This window comes from Triticum urartu, chromosome 2A (genome assembly GCF_056163025.1).
Source record: "Triticum urartu cultivar PI428250 chromosome 2A, HENAU_Tu73, whole genome shotgun sequence".
Taxonomy (NCBI): Eukaryota; Viridiplantae; Streptophyta; class Magnoliopsida; order Poales; family Poaceae; genus Triticum; species Triticum urartu.
Window position 1 is genome coordinate 623,299,713 of NC_141874.1, and position 16,855 is coordinate 623,316,567.

General features: G+C 46.7%; 1 long non-coding RNA gene across 2 annotated transcripts; it reads left to right on the plus strand.

The window, feature by feature from the left end:
- Positions 1–1,227: 1,227 nt before the first annotated feature.
- On the plus strand, positions 1,228–3,805 carry LOC125533801 (uncharacterized). 2 transcript variants are annotated; one of them, XR_007294362.2, is made up of 3 exons: positions 1,228–1,805; positions 2,374–3,289; positions 3,400–3,805. It is a non-coding gene; the product is annotated as an uncharacterized LOC125533801 (long non-coding RNA). The 2 variants fall into 2 exon arrangements; XR_015615190.1 differs by having other exon boundaries at positions 1,277–1,805; positions 2,374–2,536; positions 2,682–3,805.
- Positions 3,806–16,855: the final 13,050 nt, after the last annotated feature.

The window sequence follows — 16,855 nt, forward strand, 5'->3', positions numbered from 1 at the left end:
AAAACAGAATCTGTCAAAAACAGAACAGTCTGTAGTAATCTGTAGCTAGCGCAAGATCTGGAACCCCAAAAATTCTAAAATAAATTTCTGGACGTGAGGAATTTATCTATTAATCATATTCAAAAAGAATTAACTAAATAGCACTTCCAAATAAAAATTACAGCACTTCTCGTGAACGCTAAAGTTTCTGTTTTTTACAGCAAGTTCAACAAGACTTTCCCCAAGTCTTCCCAACGGTTCTACTTGGAACAAACACTAATTAAACACAAAAACACAACCAAAACATAGGCTAAATAAATTATTTATTACTAAATAGGAGTAAAAAAGCAAGGAACAAAAAATAAAATTGGGTTGCCTCCCAACAAGCGCTATCGTTTAACGCCCCTAGCTAGGCATAACAAGCAAGAATAGATCTAGGTATTGCCATCTTTGGTAGGAAATTATTCAATGAGACATCTATCTCCCTTAGGAATTTCTTTCTTTATAGTGATTATCAAACTCTTAGGCACAAGATCGAGAAATTTGTTTGTAGAAATTGGTTCCTTAATGATAGCAAAAAGATTGGGATGAATACTTATAGATTTAAGATCCGCAGTTTCCTTACTAGATGATTCACCCTTATTTTTAGGAACATAAATAAGCTTGGCAATTTTAGTAGGAGGACTTGAAGTATTCTTTATGGAAGAAAAAGCGGTTCCCAAGTTTGTAATGATACCCTCAAGTTTATCGATTCTAGTGGAATCTAGATTTATTTTCTCATTAACTATGGGTTCCTTTTCCTTAATATTTTTCAAAGTCATTCCTACCCTAGATCAATATTGGGTAATTTGATTGTTGATATTTTTGTCTAGATTTTCAATTAATTCAATGGTAGCAACTTTATTTTCAATAATTTCAAGTCTTTGCATAACATGCTCCAAAGTTAACATAGTTCCATTAACCAAAAGAGGTGATGAGCCAAATAAATCTAACATAGCATTATAAGAATCAAAAGTATGGCTACCCAAGAAATTCCCCTCATAATAGGACTTCCCCCTCCGGACGCGGAGTAATTGCGCTCGAGCTCAAATGAGCTCGTTATCTACGTCGTCAGTTAGCGCTCGTGGATCTGTGCCAGAGTTCTATACGCGCGCAGGCGGTTCGCCAGAAAATCGAGCGCTGTAGCGAAATACATATGCGGCAACGCTGGGTGGTGGGCCATTACTGCGGCGTAGGGTTGACAGACCTGAGGATAGTGCGGACGACCGTCGGTCTCGCGTGGTGAGCCGTGTGGATCAAAACCCGCGTCCATGTCTGATCCGTGGACCAGGAAATTGGCTTTCCGTGTAGTGGCGGCAGCAGAAACGAATTGAGGGCAGGACCGAGATATTTCTCGGCTACGGCGTGTGTCATTTGGAAGCTGAAGACCCGGGGACGGAGGCAACTAGCACCGCCGGCGAGCCGCCATGGAGTTTTTGGTGCAACCAATTAGCAAGTGCGTGGATCTTTGCTTTTTCCAGGGATGCTGCCCCCATTTTGTAGCCCTCTTGTTAGCTGATCCAGAGATGGATTTGTTGCAAGATTCAGATTTAGTCTGCTTGAGGAGGTAGGGGAGCCGGTTCTTGTGGCTGTCAATGTCTCTGCCGTGGCGGATCTGCAAGTGGCACTGCAGGCGGAGCGGGAGGCAGCGCAACGGCGGTGGACATCGGCGAAGCACAAATCTTCTTGGCAAAGGAGGCGGCGGCGAACAGAAGGGAGAGCTCGCCACCAAGGTTGGAGCTGTCGACGGGGAAGATGAATCCCCAAGCACCGGGGTGGAACAAAAGGTTGGTGAAGTAGAAACTTTGCCTTCCATCCGATATTATGTGACTTAGAAAATGGAAGTAGAAATGACTGAATATATCATGCAGTTAGAGCAAGTGCGGGTTGCTGTCTGCATTAATAAATTTCCTGCTGTATGTGCCTGTGTTTGCACACTGATTTGTTCTCTGCATTCACAAAAATCAGGCGCCTGTAGTCTCTGAAAGTACGGATGCAGGCTAATTACTCTCTGTAGTGAAAAGATTTCTGATTTATGTACTGGTAGTTGCAGACTGTTTGCTCCCTGTATTTAGATAATTTTTACTATACGAGAGCCTATGTTTTCAGGCTGGTTGATCTCTGCAGTAAGGAAATTACTAAATTATGTACTGGTGTTTGCAGTATGTGTGGTGTATGAATTTTGAAAATTCATAGATATGTGCCTGTGTTGGTAGGCTGATTGGTCCCTGCGATTAGAAAAAATCATGCTATATTTGCCTTTGTTTTGTATGTTGATTGCTTTATAGGTAAGATCGATGAACAAAATCCATCTTCTTACTCTGCATATATGTGCATATTTTTTATTTACTAAAGGTGGAGAGGCATCCCAATGATAGCCACAACAAGTTCAGGAAGAATCTTGGAGCACCTTCTATCAAGGATTTGAACTTTTGAAGCCATCTCTGTTCTCTTTCGGCTTCGCTTGATGGATGACCAAAAGTAGCTTTATATCCCCATGAAAGTCTCGAATGTTCCAGTAAGTATTGTTCATGTACATTATGAAAATGCTATTCGGTTGAGTCATGTTTTTATTCTGTCAAATGATGATTTTGTTAGTATAGTCGACAGTAAAAAGTTTAAACCCATTAGAGATTATTAAACAAATGTTCACCGGAAAATAGATTGTGAGGGTTTGATTGAGATATGGAAAAGCCACAAGAAGAATCGTGCTTCTGTTCTACCTATTCTCCTTGAAATCCAAGAGCTCGGTGGTTCTTTTCTTATTTTCCAGTTCAGCTTTGTAAGGCCTGAGTTAAATTTAGCTGCACATTTAACTGCCAAACATGCTTCTAGCTCCTTGCCGGAGTGTGCGCGGTTCTACTAGGTCCCGGCATCTCTGAACAATTGTATACAGCATGAACTTGCTGTTGTTGGTCAAGTAATATAAGCTATTGCTTCCCCAAAAAAACACGGTTGGCTTGCAGGGTAAAGACACCATGCCCGTCGCACGTGACTGCCTTTTGTTTCTGAACAATCATAGGTGCAGCAGCGCCTTGCAGGACACTGTGCCTGTCACGCGTGACTGCCTAAAAGCCATGAGGGGTTTTGCATAGAACTCTACAGAGAACGTGATTGTACCACAGTAGGTATAAGTTTCGACTCCCTCGGAGAGGCGTACAATTTTTACAACATATATTCATGGGAGAAAGATTTTGGCATAAGGTATTGGAAGAGCAGATTGAGTGTGGAGAGGACGTATTGCATGCACGATATCGTCTGCGGATGCTTGGTGAGTACCATGAAAATGTGTCCCCATATGGTTTGAAACTTTGTTCAGTTTTATCAATGAACTGTCCTATTCCTGAAATGTAAGCCATCGATTTTATCCGTGTGAATCAGATTCCAGTCAAACATATAGTGAAGAGGTGGACAAAGGAAGCCTACTGCCAGCACACCTGGCCCATTATCATAAGGATCAAATGTATAGGAATCCATTCTCGTATTGACACATCAGAATGTACATGCAGAGGAAGCTGAATGTGATTTGGACTGCAGAGAAGGGAAAGTTGTGAGTGCGGATCTGAACTGTTCATTATGTAATTCGAGATACAGTTTTTAGAGTCGTAATTGACGATGATCCATTTCACATGTATTGTTTTGGTGTTGTATTGATCTGCTGTTGTTGCACCTTTGAGCTCCTATGCATGTACTCTCCAAGGGAATGCTATGTGGTTTGTTTTCATGATCTCTGTGTGTGGGCAATCTGAGAGGTGATGAGGTGCACAGGTCATTCTGTGGATTACTGAAGATTATTTGTGCTGCCGCATTTTGGTTTGCTTTTGCGATGTCTGCATGGAAAACAATTGTGAAGTGAAACTGTTTTTCATGCTACAGAACTGGGAGTTACTGAATTTGGATTTGGGTCCAGACGGATTATTTGTGTACACCGCACTTGACACTTCCAGAGTTTGCCAATGTGTACAGGCAAGAACAAGTGGGAGTAAATGGGCCGATGAAGACGGCGTCCGTTGGTTCAGAATGGTAGGGTAACGGCCTGTATCGTTAAGAAGCGTCCAAGCCGGCAAACGGGTAGCGGAGACGTCACATTAATGCTGGTCGGTAGGTGGGCCACGCCATGCATATATTATTTCGAATACACTGCTGTATACCTGGTGCAATGCGAATCTGGAAGCGCTTGGATGGGAAGGATAACGAGACCATCTCAGCTCGGGCTCATAATAGGACTTCCCTCTCCGGTAATGGTATCAAGGATATATCTATACCAAGGACTAGCACCTACATAAAAATTGCGGAGAAGAAGTGAAGTAGATTGCTTCCTGGTAGATCTATTTTGAGCATTGCAAATTCTATACCAAGCATCTTTTAGATTTTCTCTCTCCCTTTGTTTAAAATTTAGAACTTCATTCTCGGAAGACAACGGAGAAGATACGAGACTAGCCATAATGACAAGCAAGCAAACTAACACACAAGCAAACAACAAGCAAACGGGCAAAAGAGGCAAATAGAGAGGGAGGAAGGAGAGAGAGAGGGCGAATAAAACGGCAAGGGTGAAGTGGGGGAGAGGAAAACAAGACGCAAATGGCAAATAATGTAATGCGGGAGATAGGGATTGTGATGGGTACTTGGTATGTTGACTTTTGCGTAGACCTCCCCGGCAACGACGCCAGAAATGGCTCGTTGTCGGGTGTCGGTGTCAAAACCGGCGGATCTCGGGTAGGGGGTCCCGAACTGTGCATCTAGGTCGGATGGTAACATGAGGCAGGGTACACGATGTTTTACCCAGGTTCGGCCCCTCTTGATGGAGGTAAAACCCTACGTCCTGCTTGATTAATATTGATGATATGGGTAGTACAAGAGTAGATCTACCATGAGATCAGAGAGGCTAAACCCTAGAGGCTATCCTATGGTATGATTGTTGTTCGTCCTACGGACTAAAACTCTCTGGTTTATATAGACACCGGAGAGGGCTAGGGTTACACAGAGTCGGTTACAATGGTAGGAGATCTACATATCCGTATCGCCAAGCTTGCCTTCCACGCCAAGGAAAGTCCCTTCCGGACACGGGACGAAGTCTTCAATCTTGTATCTTCATAGTCCAGGAGTCCGGCCGAAGGTATAGTCCGGCCATCCAGACACCCCCTAACCCAGGACTCCCTCAGTAGCCCCTGAACCAGGCTTCAATGACGATGAGTCCGGCGCGCGGATTGTCTTCGGCATTGCAAGGCGGGTTCCTCCTCCAAGTACTTCATAAAAGATTTTGAACACAAGGGTAGTGTCCGGCTCTGCAAAATAAGTTTCCACATATTGCCATAGAGAGAATAATATTTACACAAATCTAATCTGCTGACGTATTCCGTAGTATGACATCACACCATGGCCAAGTCTTTATTCGAATCGTTTTATTGTCCCACCTCAGCGCGTTTAGCAAGGCGGTTTCCTTGGCACTTCTTGTTAAAGCAGAGATCGTGTCCCCTTATTCCGGGGTTCTCATCAATACGGGTGTGGGTAACCCAACCGCGCCATTGACTATGGCGCTTGGGAGATAAGCGAGTTTTACCAGGCTGGTGGGGGCGCATAGTCGCGTCCGCCCATATAAGGGGATAAGGATCCACCTTTTCATCCACGCCTTCTTCCTCCTTTGCCTATCCATTTCCGCGCACTCGAGCTCCAGCGCCCAAGTACGCACACCCCACCTCAACCTTCTCCAGCCATGTCCGGAGCGGGAGGCAAGTGGATGGTCTCCTCCATCACGGAGGGACACATCAAAAGACTGAGGAAGGCCCGATACTTGTCTAACGACATTGCGCACCAGCTTCCCGAAGAGGGGCAGCTCATCCCCACCCCTAGGCCCCATGAGAGGGTGGTGTTCCTCCCCCATTTCCTCCGCGGACTGGGCTTCCCTCTCCACCCATTTGTCCGAGGGCTCATGTTCTACTATGGCCTGGATTTCCATGATCTGGCCCCGAATTTTGTCCTCAACATCTCGGCGTTTATCGTCGTGTGCGAGGCTTTCTTCCGCATCCGCCCCCATTTCGGCCTATGGCTCAAGACTTTCAATGTCAAGCCGAAGGTGGTGCGCGACACCCAAGCAGAGTGCGGAGGCGCCATGGTGAGCAAGATGCCCAACGTCCTATGGTTCGAGGGCTCCTTCGTGGAGTCCCTAAAGGGGTGTCAGTCGGGGTGGTTTTACATCACTAAGCCGCGCGACCCTGAATGGGTCGCAGCCCCCGAGTTCCGATCCGGACCCCCTACGCGGCTCGCCTCCTGGAAAGAGACGGGCCTGTCGTGGGGTAAAAAAGGAGAGCTGACTGGACTCCAAACATGCGTCCAAACCCTAGTGGACAGGAATCTCAAACTTGTCAACGTAGTCCAGGTTATGCTCATCCGTCGGATCCTCCCGTGTCAACAACGGGTTTCAACCTGTGGGAGTTGGACCCGGCGCGGCACCAAACTCTGAGCAGGCTCTTCGACACGACATACGAAGATGCCTGGAAGGTGCTTTTCAAGGGCGCCGAGGCCCCCGCATCCGCTACCGAGGATCGCGGATTCAGCATGCAGTGTACGCTCGTGTGGTAAGCTGTTTTCACCTTTTATAGGGTATTTAGTTTTTCATAGTTTGACTCCATGCGGGATCTAAGTTCCCTTACCTTTGACAGGATTGGCAGGAGACGTCCGGACAGATCAACTGTCCGGCTCCTTTGCCCGAAGGCCCAGCGGACGCTCGCTTGGCGAAGCTGCTGGTCCCGGCACCTTACGTGGTGCCGGAGAAGAAGGCCAAGAAGAAGGCCACGGGGACTCGAAAGAGTGCCCGGCGCCAGGAGGTGTCGGATTCACCATCCGATGACTCCAAGGCGCACTCCTCCCATGAAGACGAGGAGGAGGAAGAAGAGACCTCTCCCCCCCAGTGGGGGAGGGAAGAAAAGGAAGGCCGCCCCAACCGGGGAGGCCGAAGGGTCCAAGAGGGGGAAGACCCCTCCTCCGGACTACTCCACCAACGCCGACAACGGCGAAGAGGAGTGGCCGCACAGGGCCAAGCCCCTGGCGAAATCGTAAGTATACGGATACCAGAGTGATTCATAGTATTCCCACATTGCACAGCTTTTCCTTATGTCGAACATGATTGTGCAGTCCGCCCAAGGCCAGGCTCGACGAGTCGTCCAGCAGCTCCCTGGACTCGTCGGATGTGAATTCGCTTCCGACGGCTTCCTCCCCCCACCCTACGGACGGTGCTGAGGTGGCGTCCCAACAGGTTCCAAGCCAGGAGGAGGTGGTCCTGGAGGCGCCGCAAGGCAACCTCCCGAACTCCAGGCGTAAAGGGGATAGAACCCCCAAGGGCTCCAAGTCCGGCCTTGAGCCGGACACCGTGCCGGAACCTTCAACGGTTCCGAACTCCGGTAGGCAGCCTCCTTCCAAGAGGAGCAAGCCTATCGAGCCGGTGACCTCCGTCCAACCGGAGGCACCGGACAATTTGCTGGAGACGCTTAACAGCGCCTCCATCGACGAGGAGCACCGCACTGTTATGAGCGTGGTGATCCAGATGGTTCGGTCCGCCAAGAGCGGACTGACTGAAGCCTGTGCCAGCCTTCTAACAGGCTTTGAGGTAAGTAAAGAATATGTAAAGATATTACCACATAGACAGTAGCCCCTGATGCTCTGTTCGGTGTTCAGAAAGAAAAGCCGAATAGAGGATCTAATAATCGTAGGAGTCTAACATAATCAAGTCAATATGCGTATGCAGGCTTTGCTGCTGGCCTCCGCCGCACTGACTGCGGAGGTGGATACGCTGAAGCAGAACCTCGAGCGGTCCGAGCAAGAGCTCGGCCTAGCCAAGCAGCAGCCCGAGGAGAAGGAAGGTAAGAAATACCTTATTGTAAGATGTGAAAGGTGCAATTACAAAAAGTGACAGGATTAACGCGGCTATTGTAGGGGCCACAACTGAGGTGGCAACACTTAAGCAAGCGCTGTCTGAGGCCGAAAAGAGGGCGGCCACGGAGCGCACCGAGCGGGAGAAGCATGAGACGCAGGTTGGCGAGGTGCGGCAAGAGCTCCAGGCTCTCATGAAAAAACATGAGAGTTTGGAGCTTGACTCGAAGACGCGAGAGTCTGAGCTCGTGGCGGCCATTGAAGATGCTAAGTCTGCCAAGGCCGAAGCCCAGAAAGCCCTCCAGGAGGTTGAGGCAATAAAAAAGATAGCAGCGGGTAAGGCATTCTTTATGCAAAGCAAGCACGTAAAAGTGAATTACTTGTCACTTACCCGAATCCGGAGCTCCCCAGGAGCATTCGCAGACTTTCCCCGTAGCGTGTCGGATGCCGCCGCCTTCTACCGCGCCGAGGAGGGAAGCTCGACGGAGAAGGTGTTCTGGTCTCAGTATGCTGAGGCCGAACACCCGGTGCCCTTAAGCGACCAGCTGAAACAGCTGGTCGAGCTCCATAAGATGGCCGAACAGGCCATGAAGGGCCTCATAGTCCGGCTGTGGCCTGGAGAGGCCATGCCTGGGAGCTACTTCGGGCTGGTTAGGCGGCTGGTGGAGGCCTGTCCAAGGCTCGAAGTCATCAAGCGCTCCGTATGCATTGAGGGTGCCCGTAGGGCGCTTGCCCATGCGAAGGTGCACTGGGGCAAGCTGGATGCTGAGAAGCTTGTGAAGGATGGGCCACCGCCGGGCAAGGAGCATCGCAAGCCCGAGATGTATTATGAGGGCGTTCTGAAGGGTGCCCGCCTTGTGGCGGATGAATGTTCCATGAATGTAATTTTTCAGTGAACTCGCTCATTTTGTCCTGTGCACTGAAAACTTGTTCATGTGCGCTAAGCAATGCTTTTTGAATTTAAAATATTACCTTCTGTGCGGCCGTTTATCAAATTTGAGAGATGGCGAGTCGTCGGCTTCTGCCCCCATGGCACGAGTGCTGGGGTGTTCGGGATAAACATGAGCGCTCTTTTTCCCATTCTTGGGTCCTTCGAGGGAGGCGCTCAACACAACGAACAAGGCAATCAGACTATAGTGCTTGAACACTCTCACTTAGCCCTAGAATTATATAATTTTAAATTTCGGCGAAGCCCCTAGTGTTCAGAAGACCGAGTTCGGGGCGCTATCCACGCCTAGGCCGTACAAAGCCGACTCCTCGCTCTAAGCGGCATAAGTCTTTAGGGACTCAAAAACCTCTCGAACAGCGACCAGCTCTTGCCTCATCATGACGGTCAGTTTTAGCTTTCTCTACTGAGGTGCTTAGCCCAGCTCAACTGGGCACAATCGCAGTAGTTCTCCTAGTGCTACCTTAGCCGATATAACGGTGTAAGTGCATCTAGTGCCACCCCTAGTTGGTTTTGGAGTATTGACGACAAACTTAGTTGAGGGACTAATGTGTTTGTGAGAATTGCAGGACAACACAGGTAGAAGTCCCTCATTGATTCGGTTTTCCTACCAGAGATGACCCCTAAAAATGTATGAAGACATTGATGTCAAAGGTGGTATATGAAGATATTCACATTGAAGACTATGACAAGAGAAGACATCGCATGAAGCCTATGGAGCTCGAAGACTTAGATCTTTCGTAGTTCTTTTTCTTCTTTGTTGAGTCATAGGAACCACCGTACTGTTAAGTGGGGTCCAAGTGAACCAGTCAGAATGACTGAAGTGATGCTTAACCAAAACCTATGTCTTCGAATGAAGACTATGAGAGCGAATCTTGTCCAGAGTCGGACAAGTCAGCTTTGCTTGTAGCCCAAGTAAAGTTGCCGTGTGAGTTTGAAATCTGACCGTTGGAACACGTGTCAGTTCCTTAGTGACCCAGGGTCATTTCAGACAAATCAGGTCGGGTTGCCTAGTGGCTATAAATAGCCCACCCCCTACAACCACAAACGGTTGGCTGCTCAGAGTTAGAGTACGGCTTTTGTCGTTTGAGAGCAACCCACCTCGAAGCCTTTGAGAGAGAATTCCTTGCGAGGATAAAGCCCTAACCACCCAGAGCCAAAGAGTGTTAGGCATCACTTAAGTTTTCTTGTCTGTGTGATCTGAAGACTTATTACACTTGAGGACTGTGAATCCTCCAGCCGGTTAGGCGTCGCGTTCTGAGCATCCAAGAGTCATTGTGGATCGCCGGTGAACGAAGTCTGTGAAGGTTTGGGAGTCTACCTTGGAGACTTACCAGAGTGATTGGGCGAGGTCTGTGTGACCTTAGCTCAAGGGGAATACGGTGAGGACTGGGTGTCCTGAGCTGCGTGTTCAGGAATGGGTGTCCGGGACTGTGTGTCCTAAGGTTTAAATACCTAGTCGCCCCAACGAGACGTACAGTTGTCACAGCAACTGGAACTGGTCCAACAAATCATTGTCTTCAACGAGTCACTGGTTTCATCCTTCCCTTCCCTTTACTTATTGTTACTCCTTGTGAAGTCATTGTATGATTGCTCTATCTTTTGTCTTCACCGAGTGACTGCGCGTTCTGTTTGGCTTCATAATATCTTCCTACCTGATCCTTACTACATTTGCTGCTATTAGTCATTGTGCTTTCACTCCATTGAATACTTGACTATGGTTTGCCTAGTGTAGTCTACCTTCCGCTGCATGGTAATAGGTTGAGTTCTATCGTTTGTCTTCGAAACTTCCACGTTTTGAAGACTTTCATAAAAATCGCCTATTCACCCCCCCTCTAGTCGATATAACGCACTTTCAATTGGTATCAAAGCTAGGTACTCCCTTGTTCTGTGTGATTCGGTTTAACCACCTGGAGTTTTAGCTATGTCGACTGCAGGGATAATTAAAGTCTCTGCTGCGTGCCCCGTCTTCGATGGAACTGAATATCCCTACTGGAAGAATAAGATGCACATGCATCTTGAAGCCATTGACGTCGACCTATGGTATGTCGTCAAGAACGGCGTTCCCAAGGCTGGAGAAGGTGTCACTGCTGCTGATGTCAAGAAGTTCGTTCAACTGGACTCTACTGCCAAGAATATCATCTGTGGTCATCTGACCAAAGGACAGTATGGCCGTGTGAGTGCTTTGGAAACATCTAAGCTAGTCTGGGACTGGCTCTCCAAGGTCAACGAAGGCGTCTCAACCCAGAGATATCAGAGAATCAGTGTTCTTCGCAACCTCTTCAACCGCTTCAAGCGAAATGACAATGAGAATGTCCAGCTCACGTTTGATCGACTCACTGACATCACAAATGAGCTTCAAGCCCTCGGCGCTACTGAGATTACCAAGCATGAAGTCATCAAGACACTACTAAGATCACTTGACAGTTCGTTTAACACCCTAGCCCTAATGATTCAAGAACGTCCTGATTTCAAGACACTCGATCCGTCTGACATACTTGAGAGGCTCAACACACATGAGTTTCAGCTTTCTGAGAAAAGAGATATCTACGGTCCAAACTATGGGCGAACTCATGCCTTGAAGGCAAAAGCTGTCTCCTCATCTGAAGAAGAATCTGACAGCGGTTCTGATGATCCTGAAGACATTGGAAGGGAACTTGCTATGCTTGTGAAGAAGTTCCAAAAATTCACCAAGAAGAAAGGTTTCAGAAAGTCTTCACGATCAAGCTCAAGGAATGATGAAGCTTCTGCTCATGACTACAAGAAGAAAACATGTCACAAGTGCAAGAAACCTGGCCACTTCATCTCTGAGTGTCCGCAGTGGGACAATGAGAACAAAAAGAAGAAGAAGAGCAAGGAATATGACTCTAACGACAAGAAGAAGAAGAAATACTCAAAGTCTTCTTCCAAGTCTTCCTCAAAGTCTTCATCACACAAGAAGAGATCATCTGGCAAGGCACGTGCGTTTGTTGGCAAGGAAATGGATTCAGAGGAGGAGTCCGCTTCTGAGGAGGCGGAGGTGGAGTCTGAGGAGGAGTCCGATTCTGGCGTTGCAAGTCTGGCTACATCATACGTTGCCAAGTCCATCTTCAACACTGAAGATAATGACTTCACCACCGACACCGATGCAAATGACAAGGACTACTCCGCTCTTACCTACTTCTTCATGGCACGCGGTGCCAAGGTAAACACACACACTACTCACTATCAAACATCTAGTGACGATGACTCTGATTGTGGTTCAAGACCCAGCTACAAAACACTTGCTAAAATTGCAACTGAACAACAGAAAGCCATGGAACATATTCAAAAACTGTTAGACAAAAGCAATGATCTGTTAGGCGCTGAAATGACTCGATCTGAGTCCTTAATTTAAGACATAAAAAATCTTCATGTTAAGTATGAGGAACTTGAAAGTCGTCATGAAACGCTCTCAACAACTCATGAAAAGCTTTCTTATGATTATCTTCAAAGGAAGCAAGATCTTGAGAAATTGAGAGCGGCTCATGAAGACCTTCAAAAGGAAAACAAGTCACTTCGCGCCAAACAGATCAGTTCCGCTCAGGAAGGATTTGAACCACCATGTCTTAAATGCATCGAGCGTGACAACGCTACTTCTGTTGCTGAGTGTTCTACTGCTGCTACTGTTGCAATATCTTCAACTGTTGATGTGGTAACTAACCCCTTTGCTGAAGATACCACTGCTATTGCTGATGAGAATGCTAGGTTGAAGACATTGCTTGAAACAGGGATGTACAAAAGTCTCAAAGGGCATCAGACACTATGTGATGTCCTCAAAAGGCAGATCCTGAACCGAAACCCTAGGAAAGAGGGTGTTGGGTTCGTAAGGAAAATGAATGCCGATGGCTCTTACTGGAAACCTGAGCAGTACCCCAAAACCACATGGGTTGCTGCAAAGGAACCTTCAGCAGATCCATCCAATCTATCTGGCTTCACTTGTGCTAACCCCATTGTCATTGATGAATCCTTTGATGCAAACTATAAACTGTTTAAGAATCAGAATGGTGAAGTGTTTGCCAGGTACATTGGTACTAACTGCAGGAATGAACCGCCTATGAAGAAGATCTGGGTGCCGAAAAGGTGTTTGGAAAATCTTCCTGTGAATGTCATCATGACACCACAGATGAAGAAGACAAACCCCAGACCACAGGCTTCATACGGTCCAAAGGCTTCATACAGACAGAGGACTCACCCGAGTCGCACTAACGCAAATGTTTTGCAGGGAAACCATACTCAGGCCTATGAATATGAGCGCGGTTCATCAAACCGCCATGTTCATAAGACCAAGAACTATTCTGCTTATTCTTATGAGTACTATTGTCCACCTGCAAGACTGTTTGCTAGGGCTCCAAAGCCAAAGTTCTCAGATGCTGCACTTAGACTTATTGCTTCTAAGCCACCCTTGAAGATGTGGGTGGCTAAGAAAGCTTAACTCTCTTTTGCAGGGAAAGGTCTCCAGCAGAAAACCAAAATCGTCTGACGCTATTGCTGGGGACCTTAAACATCTTGTAGGGCGCAAGATCAAATGCCTGAATGGTCTTACTATGTACTTTGATCCTGAATCGCTTGCTACTCTCCCTATTAGTCCTAATCTGGATCTAAGCTTTCATAACCCACTGGTTCGTCAAATGTTTTTGCTTCACAATTCTGTTCGTGAAGCCTATCCCCCTAACTGCACTGTAGGGTACGACACCAGCGTCTTCAGAATGGATTATTGATAGTGGGTGTACCAATCACATGACTGGCAAAAGAAGCCTTCTTATGGACTCAACCTTACGTCCATCCGACAAGAGTCACATCACATTTGCTGACACTGGTAAAAGTAAGGTATTGGGTCTACGTAGAGTTGCAATCTCAAAGGATCAACACATGGATAAAGTCATGCTTGTTGAATCCCTTGGCTTCAACTTAATGTCTGTCTCAATGCTTTGCGATTTGAACATGATCGTAATGTTTGGAAAATATCGCTGCCTTGTTCTAATGGAATCTGACAAGTCTCTAGTGTTTGAAGGGTATCGGAAAGATGATTTGTACGTGGTAGATTTCTCAGCAGGACCACAGCTTGCCGTATGTCTTCTCGCAAAAGCTTCAGAATGCTGGCTCTGGCATCGGAGGCTAGGGCATGCTGGCATGAGGAACCTCCACACCCTTGCAAAGAAGAAGCATGTCATAGGCATCGAGGGCATCAAGTTCAAGAAAGATCACTTATGCGGTGCCTGTGAAGAAGGAAAGATGACGAGGGCCAAACATCCCTCGAAGACAATCATGACAACTACTCGACCCTTCGAACTGCTCCACATGGATCTTTTCGGTCCTACTCATTACTCAACTCTTACTACTACTGCTTGTCTCTATGGCTTTGTCATTGTTGATGATTATTCTAGATATACTTGGGTGCACATAATCCTCTACAAGACTGAAGTGCAGGATGTCTTCAGACGCTTCGCCAATCGAGCAATGAACAACTACGGCGCCAAGATAAAGCACATCAGAAGTGACAATGGCACCGAATTCAAGAACACTGGCCTTGATACATATCTTGATACTTTGGGCATCACACATGAATTCTCAGCCCCGTACACGCCTTAGCAGAATGGCGTCGTCGAACGCAAGAACAGAACACTCATTGAGATGGCCCGAACGATGCTTGATGAATACAAGACTCCAAGAAAATTCTGGCCTGAAGCCATTGATACTGCATGCCATACAATCAATCGTGTTTATCTTCACAAGCTTCTGAACAAGACATCTTATGAGCTCCTTACTGGCAAGAAGCCAAATGTCAGTTACTTCAGAGTATTTGGCGCCAGGTGCTGGATCAAGGATCCACATCACACTTCAAAATTTGCACCAAAAGCACATGAGGGTTTTATGCTTGGATATGGAAAGGATTCGCACTCCTACAGAGTTTTCAATCTCTTTCATTATAAAGTGGTTGAAATAGTGGATGTGCGATTTGATGAGACTAACGGTTCACAAAGAGAACACCTGCCAAATGTGCTAGACGAAGTTCCATCCAGCGAATCAATCAAGCTAATGGGAACTGGAGAAATCATACCCTCTGAAGCTCAACCTGAAGAGGAACTTATCATCTCCGCACCTGATCAACCTGAAGACAATGCTTAGTCTGAAGACAATCTCTCTAACAACGACAATGATCAGCAAGAGCAAAATCTTCGCCCTGTACATCCTCGTGTTGCCAATGAAGTGCAGATTGAGAGATTAATTGATAGCATCAATGCACCTGGTCCGCTCACTCGTTCAAGGGCAACTCAGCTAGCAAATTTCTGTGGGCACTTCGCATTCGTCTCAATAACAGAACCCAAGAAAGTTGAAGAAGCCTTCATGGAACCTGAATGGATTCAAGCTATGCAAGAAGAGCTTCAACAGTTTGAGCTGAATAATGTATGGGAACTGCTTAAGCGTCCTGATCCTCGGAAGCACAACATAATAGGCACCAAATGGATATACCGCAACAAGCAAGATGAGCATGGTCAAGTTGTCAGAAACAAAGCTCGTCTCGTTGCTCAAGGATATACTCAAGTGGAAGGCATTGACTTCGATGAAACATTTGCTCCTGTGGCTAGACTTGAAGCCATACGCATACTGCTGGCCTATGCAAATCATCATAACATACTTCTATATCAAATGGATGTGAAGAGCGCCTTTCTCAATGGCAAGATTGAAGAAGAAGTGTATGTTGCACAACCGCCTGGCTTTGAAGATCCAAAACATCCTGACATGGTATACAAGCTCAACAAGGCACTGTATGGCCTCAAACAAGCCCCTCGGGCTTGGTATGACACACTCAAATACTTCCTGAAGAGCAAAGGCTTCATACATGGTTCCCTCGACCCCACTCTCTTCACGAAGACATATGATGGTGAACTGTTTGTGTGCCAAATATATGTGGATGACATCATCTTCGACTCCACCAATCAGAAGTACAGTGAAGAGTTTGGATATATGATGCAAGAGCAATATCAGATGTCCATGATGGGAGAGCTGAAGTTCTTCCTCGGTCTTCAAATATGATAGCAATGCAACGGCATCTTCATATATCAAGAGAAGTATCTCAAAGACTGCCTGAAGAAGTTCGGTATGCAAGACTGCAAAGGCTTCACAACGCCAATGCCAGCCAAACATCATCTGGGTCCCGACGACAATGGTAAAGAGTTCGATCAAAAGGTATACCACTCCATGATTGCTTCTTTACTTTATCTATGTGCATCTAGGCCAGATATTATGCTTAGTGTTTGCATGTGTGCTCGATTCCAAGCGGCACCAAAGGAGTCGCATCACTTAGCAGTGAAGCGAATTCTTCGATATTTGGCTCACACCCCAACTCTAGGATTATGGTATCCAAAGGGCTCAGAGTTTGATCTGGTTGGATTCTCGGATGCTGATTATGCTGGTGACAAGGTGGATCGCAAGTCTACATCAGGCACATGTCATTTTCTGGGACGATCACTTGTATGTTGGTCTTCAAAGAAGCAGAACTGTGTATCTCTCTCCACTGCTGAATCTGAATACATTGCTGCTGGATCTTGCTGCGCTCAGCTTCTGTGGATGAAGCAAACACTCAAGGACTATGGCATTCATCTGAGGCAAGTGCCACTCTACTGCGACAATGCGCCATCAAGATTGCCAACAACCCAGTTCAGCACTCGAAGACAAAGCACATTGAAATTCGTCATCACTTTCTCAGAGATCATGTTGTGAAGGAAGATATTGATATCATACACGTCAACACTGAAGAGCAATTGGCAGATATCTTCACCAAGCCCTTGGATGAGAAGAGATTTTGCAAGTTACGGTGTGAGCTAAATATCTTGGAATCCTCAAATGTCCTGTGATCAAGCACACATCCTAACACTTATGCATATTGATGACTTAGATGTGCAACACACGAAGTAAAGTATATCTTCAATCAATGAAGACATACATTCTAAGTGTGAATACATTAATATGGAATTTGACTTCGGAGCGCCACGATAATTGTGC